Below are 14,141 nucleotides of genomic sequence, written 5' to 3'. Positions count from 1 at the left end.
AGCACAGTGTTACTAAATGTATTAATATATTAATATATATAATAATATATATATAATCTTATATATATGTAATATATAATAATAAATATATCTTATATATTTTAAAATACTACTTGGAATGTATTCTAATATACTATATCATATACTATATTATATACTGTATTATATACTATATACTATACTATACTAATATACATAATGTATATGGTCTTTAATTTACTATAAAGGATTAGTTGTGATTTTTCAGTTTATGCCTCAGAGGCCGGTTTAGATGAAATATCAGGAAGGAATTGTTCCCTGTGAGGGCGGCGGGGCCCTGGCACAGGTTCCCCAGAGAAGCTGTGGCTGCCCCTGGATCTGGTGGAAGGTGTCTGTGCCCTGGCTGGGGCTGGAATGGGATGAGCTTTCCCTTCCACAATTCAGTGATTCTGGTGTTCTGGCCGAGGTCAGTCAGCCTGAGGAGCTGTTGCAATTTCAGGCTGGAAGTTGAGTCCTCATAACTTACACTTGCATAAAAGCAAGAATGAACACTTAAAAAAAATCTGATGCATGATTTTTTTTAATATAAAAATACAAGGAGAGGTGCTTCCTTTTATTTTCTTCTGATTCAATTGTATTTCTCACTTACAGCACGGTAGAAACCCTGTTCTGCTCTGGCTGCTGCAGGACACCCCAGAGCATCTCCAGGTGCACCTGAAGGCATCTCGACACCGAGAGAGATTTGTTCTGTTTCCGCATTGACTCTGTTGAAAGGTGAACACAGAATGTCCATGGGTCACCCTGCCAGCTCCACTTGGCTCAGCAGGCATCGCACGGAGGGCGCTCCTGTCATCTCTCTGGTGAGTCTGGAGGTGGGTTTTTCTGCTGCTCTGTCCCAGAGGGGTTTTCTATATTGCTGCTGTTGGCATCGTAGTGCTGAGTTGTGAGGAACATCACCTGTGTAGGGCAAATCCTACAAAAAAACCAAACAAAACTGCCTTTTGTATGAGAAATTGCATTTTGTCCAGGAAAATCTCACCAGGCCCCGGGCACAGGAGGATTCCCTCCCATTGGATCAGGAGAGTGCACAAAGCAAACTCATAAAGGGCCTGGCTGGAGCCTGTTGGGGTCAGCCTTAGCAGGGGGAAGGGTGGCCAGAGGGGCTCAGGCAGGGCTTGGGGTGGGTCTGACCTGCACTGGCCACGTCTGCTCTGTCCTTGCTGAGGTGGGCAAAGGCAAATCTGACAACTGAGTGTGTGCTTGAGACTCTCACTCAGCAGTCTGAGGATCTGTCTAGAAAATGGAAGTGGAGTTGGGTTTAGTTTGGTGTACAGCACTTAAAAGTGGTCTTCAAATATTCCTGAGTAACTGTATCCTGAATTAAGGCTCCATGCCAGAGTTCTTTGGTGAGTGCATTGTTCTCATGGAGTGTGGTTGTTCATCTGAACTGGATTTAATGTCTCTGTTATTTTCTGAAGCTGCCATTTATTTTGCTGTGTTGTTGTGGATGTTCACCCTCGTACTATGGACAGCAGTTTGGGGATTTTTTCCTTCATTCCCCAGCTATAATAGGGTGGTTTTTTTTTTTTTTTTTTTTTTTTTTTTTTTTTTTTTTTCCCCATGGCAATAAAATTCTCTAGAGCACTAAACCGGCTGCAGAATGGCATTTTCTTGGACAGAGTAATGCTGCTTGTCCCAGCCAGCACTGCACTGTTCTTGGTGCCATTTTTCACTGTTTCCTGTAGCCCCAGATTCCGTGGCTGTCCCTCAGGGTCCTGAAGGAGTGCTGTATTTGGATTTTTGGCTTCAGGATCTCAACGGTGGCATCTGGGCTCTATTCTAGGAACCCTGGAAAAGCAAGTTCTTATTCATGAGGAACCATTAACTCTTGAAAGTCGAGCTGTCTTGCAAGAGGTGCTGCAAAGGGTGAGATTTAACCTGATATCATTTTGTTTAATCATCTCTGTGAAACCTTAATAACCTTCAGCAGTTTCTATGGAACAGATGATTTCACCCAGAGCATTTCAGTGCATTGTAACACGTACTGCACTGCTTCATGTAATTGCTATCTTGTGTTATGGAAGATCTTCAGCAACTTTTCCTTCAATTTTCAGGGTAATCAGCATTTTGTGTTTATCCAGCTCAGCATCAGGTTCCTATTTGTGTCTCAATAATTTGACAGGTTGTTTCTAGTTAGTTCTGATTCACTTCTCCAGATCTTGACTTAACTCTGAGTCACGTCTCCTCTGCCTTTTGTGCAAATGGACTTAATGTTGTTGCTGTCACTTTGTATTGAAATATCGAGCAGCTTTTACTTCTGGGGTTCCCAAAGTCTGCCCTTGGCAGGTGCAGCCTGTGCTTCAACCTGGAGCCCTCAGTCCGCAGGGAAATGGACCTTTGGGCAGTTCTTACAGCTCTATTTAATGCTTTGTGGATGATGCTGATTTTCTGGAGGTAGGCTGTCCATTCTGACCCATTTTCTTCTCTCTCCTTGCAGGCTGGACCTGCTGAAAGGCTGAGGCGAGACCAGGATCTGCAAAATCTCTGAGTCTGTCTTGCTGAGTCTTGTCTGCTGTCAACGGTGACATTGTGGAAGATGCTAAAGACTGAAAACTTTGGGGTTTTTCCCCTGAATCACCAGACTCTGTCTGCCGTTGTGCCCTGTCTATCTCTTAAAAGAGTTTCTGGGTTTAGAAAGGTTTTTACATTCTGCAATATTAATCTATAACTCAATTGAAAAGAATCATACTCTCTCAGTGTGGTGTTAATTGCTCTGAGTTGGTTAACTAAAATAAATGGTAAGGGGTTTTTGCAACCCTTGGGATGGCCCCTGGAGCTGGCAGCTCTTGTTCAAATTCCCTTCATTCCTTTAATGTCTTTTAGTTATTTCTTAAGCAATTACTGCAATTAGGATATACACTAAGGAGAGCAGCATTTCTGCCTTGTTGGATTGGGAAATCCAAGCCGAGGTCCTTGGAGGGGCTGAGGGGATGGGGAGCTGAGCCTCAGGCTGGGTTTGACAGTGGGAGTTTGGTGAGGAAGAAAAGAGAGATCCCCCAAAAGTGATTAAGGTCAGTTCTGCTGGCTTTGGGTGCTCCTATCCCCAAAAATTCATTCTGGTTAAATGGGACTTGAAGAAGGCGGGGCGCTGGGCGGACTCGGGGCGGAGCCGGGGCGCTGTGGGGCGGGGCCAGGAGACGGCCGGGGGCGGGGCCGGGCAGTGCCGGGGGCGGGGCCCAGAGGCGGCCGGGGGCGGGGCCCAGAGGCGGCCAGGGGCGGGGCCCAGAGGCGGCCAGGGGCGGGGCCGGGCAGTGCCGGGGGCGGGGCCCAGAGGCGGCCGGGGGTGGGGCCGGGCAGTGCCGGGGGCGGGGCCCAGAGGCGGCCGGGGGCGGGGCCCAGAGGCGGCCGGGGGCGGGGCTCCACGGGCGCGGGGCGGGTCCCAGGTGCCAGGACCCCGGACCCCACCGGAGAGTTCCACACCGAGCTCATAGAGCATCGGCTTTTTCCGGCACCGATTTGAATCCCCGCCCGGCTCCCAATTGGCGGGCTTGTTGAGGAATCGGCAGCGCTGATTGGACAGCGGGTCCCGGGAACCGCCCCCGGCTCCGCCCCGCGCTCAGCACCGACCCCGATTCCTCCCGGCCCCGATCCCCCGGCACCCACAGGTGAAGCTGTAATGGATAACGAGGGGACAGACCAGGCACAGGTGGGAGCGGTAATGGATAACGAGGGGGCGGTTTAAGAGGGGGAGCCTCAGCTCAGTTCGGTATCGAGCTGAGAGCAGTGAGTGCTCAGGTCCTGGCTGTGGCTCTTGGAGTGAAGGCAGGAGCACGTGGGTTTGGAGCGTCACTTCTGGAGGCCACGAGGGACAAACCTTTATACCCAGCAGCAGCAGAAGGTAAGCCAGTGTGGGTTTATAGGGGGGACTTATTTTTCTTTTTCAGCTTCATCTCACCAATCCCTCCCCGGTGCTCCCTGAAGAAAAAGGAGTTATGGAGACAAAAGGAGTTCAAGTTGATTGGAGAAACTCCTCTTCTGTTGTTTTCTGTGTTTAAACTGGAGAGATTTTTCTTTTCACCTGGAATTTTAATGAATAGTGGTACTTTTATGTAGTTTTTATTCAATATTGTGTTCTCAGGTGGTGTGTAGTGTTTTGTGTGACTTTTTTGGTTTTATTTATTATATATAATTTGGTTTTTGAGTGAAGGTGACTTTATGGGTGGGTTTGTTTGTATTTGAGGTAGAATTAATTTAAGTAGCTCTTTTTGAGAGACTTCTGAAATGTGTTATTGGGGTTTTGTGTGTTGTATGGAGGGATTCAGGTTGGGTAGAGCTGGTTTTTCTGTTTGGTGGTTTTTAGTGATTTATTGTGTAGCTTTATTCTATTTGTAGGTGGTGTATGGTGAGGGATATGTGGTGTATTTAATTCATGTTTGGTTTCATAGTTCACGTGGTTAGAGTATTTTTGAACTGAGTTTTGTTGTTGAATTATTTTTTGGGGGATATTGTGTTTTTCCGGGGTTTATTTTCTAAGGTTTACAGTGGTGTAATAGGCTGTGGTGTGAGGTATAAGGGAAGGTTTATTTATTTAAGAAATAAATAAAATAAATAATAAATAAATAAAAAAGTCAGGTGGCTTTTATCATAGGGAGCATCTAGTGTTTGTTTTAGTGGGTTTGAGACAGTATGATGTAGTTAATTTTTTCGGGTTTCTTAATATTTACAATTAAATGATTTTTTTTGTTGTTGTTATTGGGGTTTGTTTATTTAGCCTGCTTGACTATGGTATATGTTTTATAGTTTTGGATAATTTAGGGGATACTGTTTGTACTCAAATGGATATTTTGGTTTTGTGTGTATTTATAGGTGGTCTGTTTGTTTTGATGGTTTTGAGGCATTTTACTTCTATTTAGGTGTTTTTAGGTTTTATTGCAGTTAAAAGTTGTGACTTTTTTGTTATGTTAGTAATAGAAAATGGGTTTTGATTTTGTATACAGTGATGGGATTGGTGTATATGGTGTGCTGGTGTGGACTAAGGATTTAAAATTCTGTGGTTTTGATGTGTTAGGTTAATGAATTTATATAGTTTAAAAGATGTGGATTTTGTGCTTCATTAGTTAGAGGCAGGTCTTTAAGTTGGGGGGGTTCTGGGTGTATATTTCAGAGGTTTTTTGAGGGGAATGAAGATGGGGGTATTTTTATTATATTTGGTGGTTTGACTATCAGTAATAAGAGTTGGCTTTTTTTTTGCTGCACATTTGTTTGTGTTTCCTACAATTGATATATTTGTGTGGTCAGGGCAGTGGTGTTTCTGGTGCAACTCTGAGCATCCCTTATTGTTTGTGTGTTTCAGGTGGTCACTTGTCTCACACTGAGATCCTCTCACCCAACAGACCTGCTGAGATCATCCGTGGATGTTTGGTTTTCTTTATGGCACCTGACTGAGACAGCAGGAATTTCCCTGAGGCAGAGACAGCCTTCCTTGGCACCTGATGTGGATTCTCATCCCTGAACATCCCAGAGATAAGTGAAGGGCTCAAAGCCACAGAGGGGGTGAAAGTGGGGTGTGGGTTGGGAGTCACCGGGAGGGATTTTTGGGTCAGGTTTGGAGATGGGGATGTCCAAGCTGTGACCCCTTTAGGGCACGTGAAGGGAAGGTCTCACAGTGCTGAGGTGTGCAGGGCAGAGCAGTCCCAGGGCACGTTGTGTCACTTGTCTGTTGTGCCCTCAGTGTCTGTTGTGTGTTTTGTTTTGTGTGTCTTTTGCCTTAACCCTTCAAGGGGTCTTTTGGAGACCCCAGGCATCGTTCTAAACATCTCCCTGTTCCTTGGACAGGCACTGATATCATTGAACTTTGATTCAGGTGTTCAGACACACATCAGAATCCATCTCTCTTCACAACCATCCAGGCTGGTGCCTTTCCAGGTCTTGTTCTGAGCTGTATCCACAGCTGTGCACTGCTGTGATCCATTCTGGCAGGTCAGGTCTTCTAAAAGTGCACAGCCGAGTGGAGGATTCTGACCTTGGGATTCTCAGGCATCCATCCCTGCGTTTCTTGGGATCAGTGATCCCGTTGGCATCTTCTTCCTGCAGGGTTCTCTGAGCCTGGTCAGCTCCCCATGGGTCTTACCTCGGTCATCTCATTGCGAGTTCTCTCTGTCCTCAGGGTCATTCTTCTTGCTGAGATGTTTCTGTCCCTGTTGTGTCCCCCCTTTTGTCCTGTCCTGTGTCACGGGTGTTGGTGTGTTTGGCTCAGAGCTGCTCTGCCTTGTTGCTCAGTCTGGGTGTGGGGGAATGGGACAAGTCCTGGGGAGTTGAAATTTATAATGAAGAGTGTTATAAGTCTGTAGAGGGTATTGCCAGATTGAGAAAAAGTGTCTGGAGTTTTCAAGTTCTCCTGCAGCACTTTGATTTTTGTCCTGACTTTGTTTCAGGTGCAGATGGATTAAATCCCTGGCAGAGTGCCCCATCCCGGGTGAGGGGGCTCCCCTGAGAAGGTCAGTCACTGTTTGTGTTTGCAGGGGAGTGTAAATGGTGGCCATGTTACAGCACTGCTCTTTGTCTGTATTTTTAGGAGGCCAAGCTGGGTCTCTGCAGTCAAGGTGAAGTGGACGAGGTGAGCACTGATGGGTGGACAGAAGCAGTTACTATTGCTCCAGTCTCACTTCTGGTGCAACTCTAAGCATTCACTGTTTTTTTGGTTTTTTTTAATTTATTTTAGGTGGTCCCCTTTGCAGATGTGCTGGCCCAGGATGCCAGAGGAGGGTAGATGGGTGCAACATTAAGGTTCACTTGTGCTGTGCTTCAGTCAGAGCAAGGAGGTTGCTGTTTCACAGTAACTCACCATGATTTTTCCTTTTTTGGTTCTTTGCAGGTGCTGCTGCCGCCCCAGGTGTGCCAAGGAATAGAGGGAGGGGGTGAGTTGGCCCTTGGGCAGGTGGCCCAGAGGTGAGTGCTGTGCTCAGTGTGTCCCTTTTCCTTTTGCTGGGTTCACTCTGGGCAGCCTCTGGAGTGGGGTGAAGATCTGAGGGGGCGCCGGGACAGGAGTGCAGAGGAGCCCTGGGGGTGACTCTTCTGGAGGGGAATAGTCACATTTTCTGTTCTGTGGTCCCAGGTAGTGTGAGGAGGTGCACAGCTGGAGTTTGGATACGGCAGCACTGAGAGAACGTCTCCAAATCCACGGAGCCAACACGTTCATTTCTGTCCAGGATGGATTTTTGTCCACTCGTATTCAAAAGTTAAGTTGTTGGGGTTGGTAGTTGAGAAAAAGAGAAAAAAGGAGAAAAAACCTTTTCAGTCCCAGGAGGCAATTTAAAGTTACCTTAGAGAGGAGAGGGCCCAGTGGGATGGACCCCTCAGGAGTAAAAAGAGTGAGGTTGACACAAAGTGTCTGGAGCTGTCGAGTTCTCCTGCAGCACTTTGACTCTTGTCCTGACTTTGTTTCAGATGCAGATGGATTAAATCCATGGCAGAGTGCCCCATCCCGGGTGTGGGGGCTCCCCTGAGAAGGTCAGTCACTGTTTGTGTTTGCAGGGGCGTGTAAATGGTGGCCATGTCACAGCACTGTTCTTTGTCTTTATTTTTAGTAGGCAAAGCTGGATCTCTGCAGTCAAGGTGAAGTGGACGAGGTGAGCAGTGATCAGTGGACAGAAGCAGTTACTATTGCTCCAGCCTCACTTGCTGGTGGAACTCTGAGCATCCAGTGCTGTGTGTTTTGGGTGTTCCACTCACACGATGCCGAGCTCCCCTCACCAGCTGGACCCTGGGAACATTACAGGACTGTGTGGTGAAGCCTTGACCTTCTCCATTTGAAGGGGCCATCCAGGTGGGCTTTGGTAACAGCCGAGGAGTTGAGGTGTGTCAGGGAGGAGGAGGGAGGCTCTGCTCAAGTTTCAGCAGTGCCACATCACCTTGTCTGCTCTTAACCCAGGCACACCCCGCAGTGTTGGTGTCTGAGCAGAGCTGGAGCACAGGGCCCGAGGCCCTGGGTGTGCTCAGGAGGTGGTGAGTAGCAGAATTGCTGGTTTTTGGCCAATGTGCTGCTGAGATCACACGGTCACGTTTGCTTTTCTTTATTGTAGCTGACTGAGAGACACCAGCCCAGTGACAGCAGGAATTTCCCCGAGGGAGAGGCGGCCTGTTTTTGTACCTGACATGGATTTGCATCTCCAGATGTCCCAGAGATAAGCGGAAGGCTGGGAGCCACAGAGGGGATGAAAGTGGGGTGTGGGGTCAGGGGTGACCAGGAGGGATTTTTTGGTCAGGTTTGGAGATGGGGATGTCCAAGCTGTGACCCCTTAGGCTGTGTAAAGGGAAAAGTCTCATTTTTGATCCCAGTGCTGAGGTGTGCAGGGCAGAGCAGTCCCAGGGCACGTCGTGTCACTCGTCTGTTGTGCACTCTGTGTCTTGTGTGTTTTGTTTTGTGTGTCTTTTGCCTTAACCCTTCAAGGGCTCTTTTGGAGACCCCAGGCATCGTTCTTAACATCTCCCTGTTCCTTGGCCAGGCACTGATATCATTGAACTTTGATTTAGGAGCTCAGACACACATCAGAATCCATCTCTCTTCACAACCATCCAGTCTGGTGCCTTTCCAGGTCTTGTTCTGAGCTGTATCCACAGCTGTGCACTGCTGTGATCCATTCTGGCAGGTCAGGTCTTCTAAAAGTGCACAGCCGAGTGGAGGATTCTGACCGTAGGATTCTCAGGCATCCATCTCTGCGTTTCTTGGGATCAGTGATCCCGTTGGCATCTTCTTCCTGCAGGGTTCTCTGAGCCTGGTCAGCTCCCCATGGGTCTTACCTCGGTCATCTCATTGCGAGTTCTCTCGGTCCTCAGGGTCATTCTTCTTGCCGAGATATTTCTGTCCCTGTTGTGTCCCCCCTTTTGTCCTGTCCTGTGTCACGGGTGTTGGTGTGTTTGGCTCAGAGCTGCTCTGCCTTGTTGCTCAGTCTGGGTGTGGGGGGAATGGGACAAGTCCTGGGGACTTGAAATGTGTCATGTGGGGTGTAGTTGGGCTGTAGAGGGTATTTCCAGATTGAGAAAAAGTGTCTGGAGTTTTCAAGTTCTCCTGCAGCACTTTGACTTTTGTCCTGACTTTGTTTCAGGTGCAGATGGATTAAATCCATGGCAGAGTGCCCCATCCCGGGTGAGGAGGCTTCCCTGAGAAGGTCAGTCACTGTCGATGATGAGAGTCACATATTTCACATTTATTGGCACTCCAGTGCAGGGCACCTGCATTTACAGCTCCAAACAAGTGAGTCCCTTGGTAACCCTCCCTGGGGAGCAGCTGGAGCCTGCTCTGGGCTGGGGGACCAAACACTTGGGGCTGACACAGCTCCACACTGAGGGGGCTTGGTAAAATGCCTTCCTATGTCCTGTGGTTGTTTATTTATTTATTCATTTATTTATTTATTTATTTTTATTTTTTTAAGCTTTCTACAAGGCTTTAACCATCAACCTGGTAAAAATAAACTGTAATGACTGAAGACATGAGGGGCTGGCAGGTTATACACACCAGAGACAGCTTTTTTTTTTGTTTTTGTTTAATAGCTGTGAGACTTACATCTTGATTGTCAGACTCTTTTATGGCCAACATTTGTTAAAAACCTTATTTTGAGATATGCTGCTTCAATAACCAATTTATTGTAAAAATACCTTTAATGTCAGAAGATTAAGGCACTAACACCAACATGCCACCGCCTTAATGTTTAGCAGCAAAACTTGATCTTTACTGAAGTTAAAACTTCATTTTTTTTTCTGCTAATAGAAGTTAATGAAGGTGTTTATCAGCTTTTGCTGCCCTTTGGTCATACTCAAGGTCATTAAAAAATTGCTCTACTGCTCTAAAATAATTACAGATTTTAGACCTCCCTCATTTTCTCCAGACTAGAAACATGTGAATTGATTTTTGATCTCCTTCCTTTTGGTTTGTGTGGGTTTTAAGCTGCATGGAGAAGGTGTCAGTGGACACGGCACCCAGGGCATGGTGCTGGGGAGGGCAGGAGGGGAAGGAACTGCTCAGAAATCCAGGAGCAGCAGTGGATTGGGAGCTGGTGATCCTGCCTCAGTCGCACTCTCCTGGACAGTCTGTGCAATGATAATATTCCTATTTCCCCTCCTGAACATGGAGTTGGAGGAGAACAGAAGTCTTCGCATTGGTGGGAAGGGGAACACCAGGGAACAACTGCTGTTTGTGTCCAACTGCTGTTTGTGTCCTCAGAGAGCAGTGGGGAGAGCCTGAGAGAAACACTGGCTGGCTGAGGGATAGTTGTGTCCCCTCTGGAATAAATCCCTGTGTCTCCTCAGAGCTGCTGGTTTGCAGTAGAGTTTGGGCACATTTTGCTGCAGCTTTGGTTTCTTAATACCTGGAGATCCATGGATTGCTGGGTGATTCCCATAAGTTCTCCTATTTTGTAGGAGCTGCAGGGTGAGGTCAGTATTCTGAGGGAGGCCCTGGCAAAGCTGCCGAGGGCAAGGAACACGGAGCATCCGGGGGCTTCTCCCACCTGAGTTTCTCCTGGAGCGTGCTGCGTGTCATGCTGGATGTTTAACCTGGCTTTGGGGTGTTCTCCTGCGGTCCCAGCTCCAACTGCTGCCCCTGAGCCGAGGCCTTGCTGTGTCCCAGCACTAAACCCGGCAGGTGGGTCCTGCTTTTCCAGCCCTTGAATCCCACGGGCAATCCCAGATTCCCGGAGCTCCCCTGGGCACAGCCTGGACTCGCTCCCTGGGAGCTGCACTTCAGTCTGCCTGAGCCAAGGACCTCCTGTTTGAAACTTTATTCCTGTTGTTTTTCCTCTTGCAGGTATTTGGCAAAAAAGGAGAGAGCCAGTGGGAAGTGGAGCTACTGGAAGGACTTTTCTCTCTGACTCCTGCATAATTCTTTGACCATAACCAGAGCCTCGGTTTCATTTCCTGTCTTTTCCAATAAATCATTGCTTTCAGCTGGAATGTGTTCCTGGTGTCCTCCTCCTCCATGGATTTGTAAATAGAATTCCTGATTTTTCCTAAGTGGAATTTTGTTATTCCAGCAGTTGTGGCTCTTTTCTTCCACTGAAACTTCCCAACTCTGCTGAGAGTTTCTGCTGCCAAATAAAAATAAGATTGGAGGTTTTTTTGATTGTTACTCCCACAAATGCAGATAATTCTTGGATAGGAGTAACTAGACCTGTTGAATTCCCACTTCCCTTTAAAATCAGAGCAGAGGCAGCAGATTTGAAATCATCGTTCCATGACCTTCCACCAAAAGTTTTCAATGTTAGAAATTCCTGAGCTTGTTTTCCAGGCAAGCTGGGATTTAGATATTATTCCTTCCTTTTATTTGATGCTTTTCCTCTCTCTGATTTTAGTGAGGGAATATTTATTTTTTTCCCAATTTTCCATTCTAATTGGAATTTTGGTACTTCTTAGGGGACATTTCCAAGGAAATTTACCAAAATAAGGATGGTCAATCAGGAATTGTTCAGCACCATATCCACAGAATTCTGGGAATTCCCAGGAGAACTTGCTAAGTTTTAATTGCCATGATTCATACCTTTGTAAAGTTAAATTTACTGCATTGTTAATTACATAAATCCCATTAAAACTTAAATACTGGCCTAGTTGTTGTTCCTTGGACACAATGGGGTGGTTCTTTCCTGCCTTGGCACATGTGGCTGCTCATCCCAAGTGAGCTTCCCCGTAAAACAGAATTTGTTTCCAAGCAAAACTGGGAATTGTCTACTAAACCTTATTTTCTGGGAGGCACTGGGTTTGTTTTTCCAATCACTGCATAATCAAGGAAACTCCTGGAGCTGTGTTAGGCAGTGGCATGAGGGGAGATCTGCATTTATTTATTTTCTTCTTTTTATTATTTTTTTTAATTTTTGTATTTTTTGTGCTCTTTTATTTTATTGTGGTTTTTATGGGGTTTTTTGTTTGTTTTGTATTCTTTCAAAAAATTATATTTTTTCTTCTATTTTTTAATTTTTAAATTTTAAATTACTTTTAGATTTTTATTTCATTATTTATATTTTTATTTTCATGTTTTATTTAGCATTTTTAATTTGTATTTATTTTAATTTTTTTATTAACTTTTATTCAATTTTATTTATTTTTATTTTATTTTTTCTTGTTTTCTTTTTTTCCCATACTCTTTCTTACCCAGAGTATGTGGAAGTTTGGCTGTAAGGAAGAAAGAAGTTGAAAAATAACCTCAATGTCCACTGGATGTCTGGATACAATTGAGAGTGCAGTTAGCAAAAACCCTCTAATTTCTGCTAAATTATAAAACCTGAACGGAGAAAGGTGTCAACACTGTGCTGCCTTTTTTTCCTTTCAGGTCTCATTCTCCCCACATACAGTATTACCAGGAATAAGTTGATGTCAAAATGTTTTTCAGAGGTAGCAATAAAACTAAGTAGACATTTTATTTTGTTACTCTCTGAATGTCCTTATTTATTAACAAAGAAATTCAAAACAAAGCAAACAAACCCCACCAAAAGCCCCCATGAACACCCCCCCCCCCCCCCAGAAAACACAGAAAGAGAAAATATGCCAATATTATTCTAATGAAAATTAAACCTTTTCCCCTTAGAAAACCAGGCTAATTTAATTCCACTTACTTGTGGTTGTGATGTGTTAATGAATTTATATAGTTTAAAATATAATTTAAACAAACAGGAATTAAAAAATAAATACAAACAAAAATACAAGTAATAAAGACAAAAATATATGAAAAATATCAATAAAATAAATTATTCCGTGTTATGTATAATATATAAAAGAGATATTAATATAAAAGATAATTTGTAATGATAAATATAGATATCAAAATTATAAATATAAAAAAAAATTGAAATATAGCCTAAAATAAAGGCTTTTTTGGTTTCAGTTTGGTTGATGGCAGGGTTCTTGGCGTTGTGGCTGGGCGTCTTTTGGGACATTTATTTTAGAGGATGTTTGGAAGGGCATTTTTGGCCACCTTTTTTGCCTCCGCTCTGCCTGTCCCCTTGGCCCGAGGTGAGCGGCAGTGCTGCCACCCTGTGGGCACAGAGCGGTACTGCAGCTCAGCCCCGGGCAGAGGAGAGCGGCAGTGCTGCCACCCTGTGGGCACAGAGTGGTACTGCAGCTCTCCCCCGTGCCTGTCCCTAATGTGTGCAGCAGCCCTGGGCTGAGGTGAGCGGCAGTGCTGCCACCCTGTGGGCAAAGAGCGGTACTGCAGCTGTTCCCAGCAGCCAGAGCAACCAGGACGTGGCTGCTCTCTTTGCCAGGAGGTGAGGGGTGCGGAGCAGGGTGCCTGGTTTGCCCCGCTGCATTATGTTGCGGTGCTGCTGCATCACAGGAGGAAAGAGCTTGAGGTGCAAAGGTCTGAGCGGCATGGTGGGAAATGGGAGGTGAGGAAGGGTCGTGCTAAGGATGGAGTTAGTCAAGGAAGAGACATTTCTCGTCCAAACGAAAGATCTGTAAAATCCTAGCACTGCCTCGTGTTTAATGTGTTTTTACTTCATATTTATGTCATCACAAAAAGCAAGGAATGTAGATGTGACTGGTTCCCACTCTTGCAATGTGAAGATGTAAAAGCCTGTTGTGGTTTGAAAGCAAAGTGAGTGAGAGCCTCCAAGTCAAAAATACAATTTAACAGGTAGAAAGGTAAAAAAGTAAAATAAAATAAATGCAATAATACCAAAGACCACTGACAGAGTCAGAATACAACCTGAGCAGGATGGTGGAACAGTCCAGATGAGGTGGTCTGTGATCCTGTAGAAAGGTCTGGTATCTCTGCTCCTCTGGGAATCCAGTGGGTCGGGGCTGCTTGTACTGTCCCAAATCCCAGATTATATCCAGGTGAGAATGCTTAGCTCCTCCCCCTGGGTGGAGCATCTCACCAAGGGATGATGAGTCATGAAGTGGGTCCTTGATGGCCCATTAAACAGAGAGAGCTCCTGGAGGGAGTTCCCTGTGAGTCCTGGGCAAGGCATTGATGGGCCATGAGCAGAAGAGCGCAAAGGAGGGGCCTGGGAAAACACTGCCCCACCTGGTTCCAACAGCTCATGAAGATGGTGATGGAATAAATACTTGTGTACATCCTACACTACAACCCGGGACAGAGCCTGAATGAGAGAGAGGGGACTCCAGGCGGCTCTTTAAAGGTGCTGTTTATTTCATAGATTGAAGTCACAGCAGTC

This window comes from Zosterops lateralis (genome assembly GCF_965231275.1).
Source record: "Zosterops lateralis genome assembly, chromosome: 30".
Classification (NCBI taxonomy): domain Eukaryota; kingdom Metazoa; phylum Chordata; class Aves; order Passeriformes; family Zosteropidae; genus Zosterops; species Zosterops lateralis.
The sequence above is the reverse complement of the archived record's forward strand: the minus strand, read 5'-3'. Positions refer to the sequence as shown.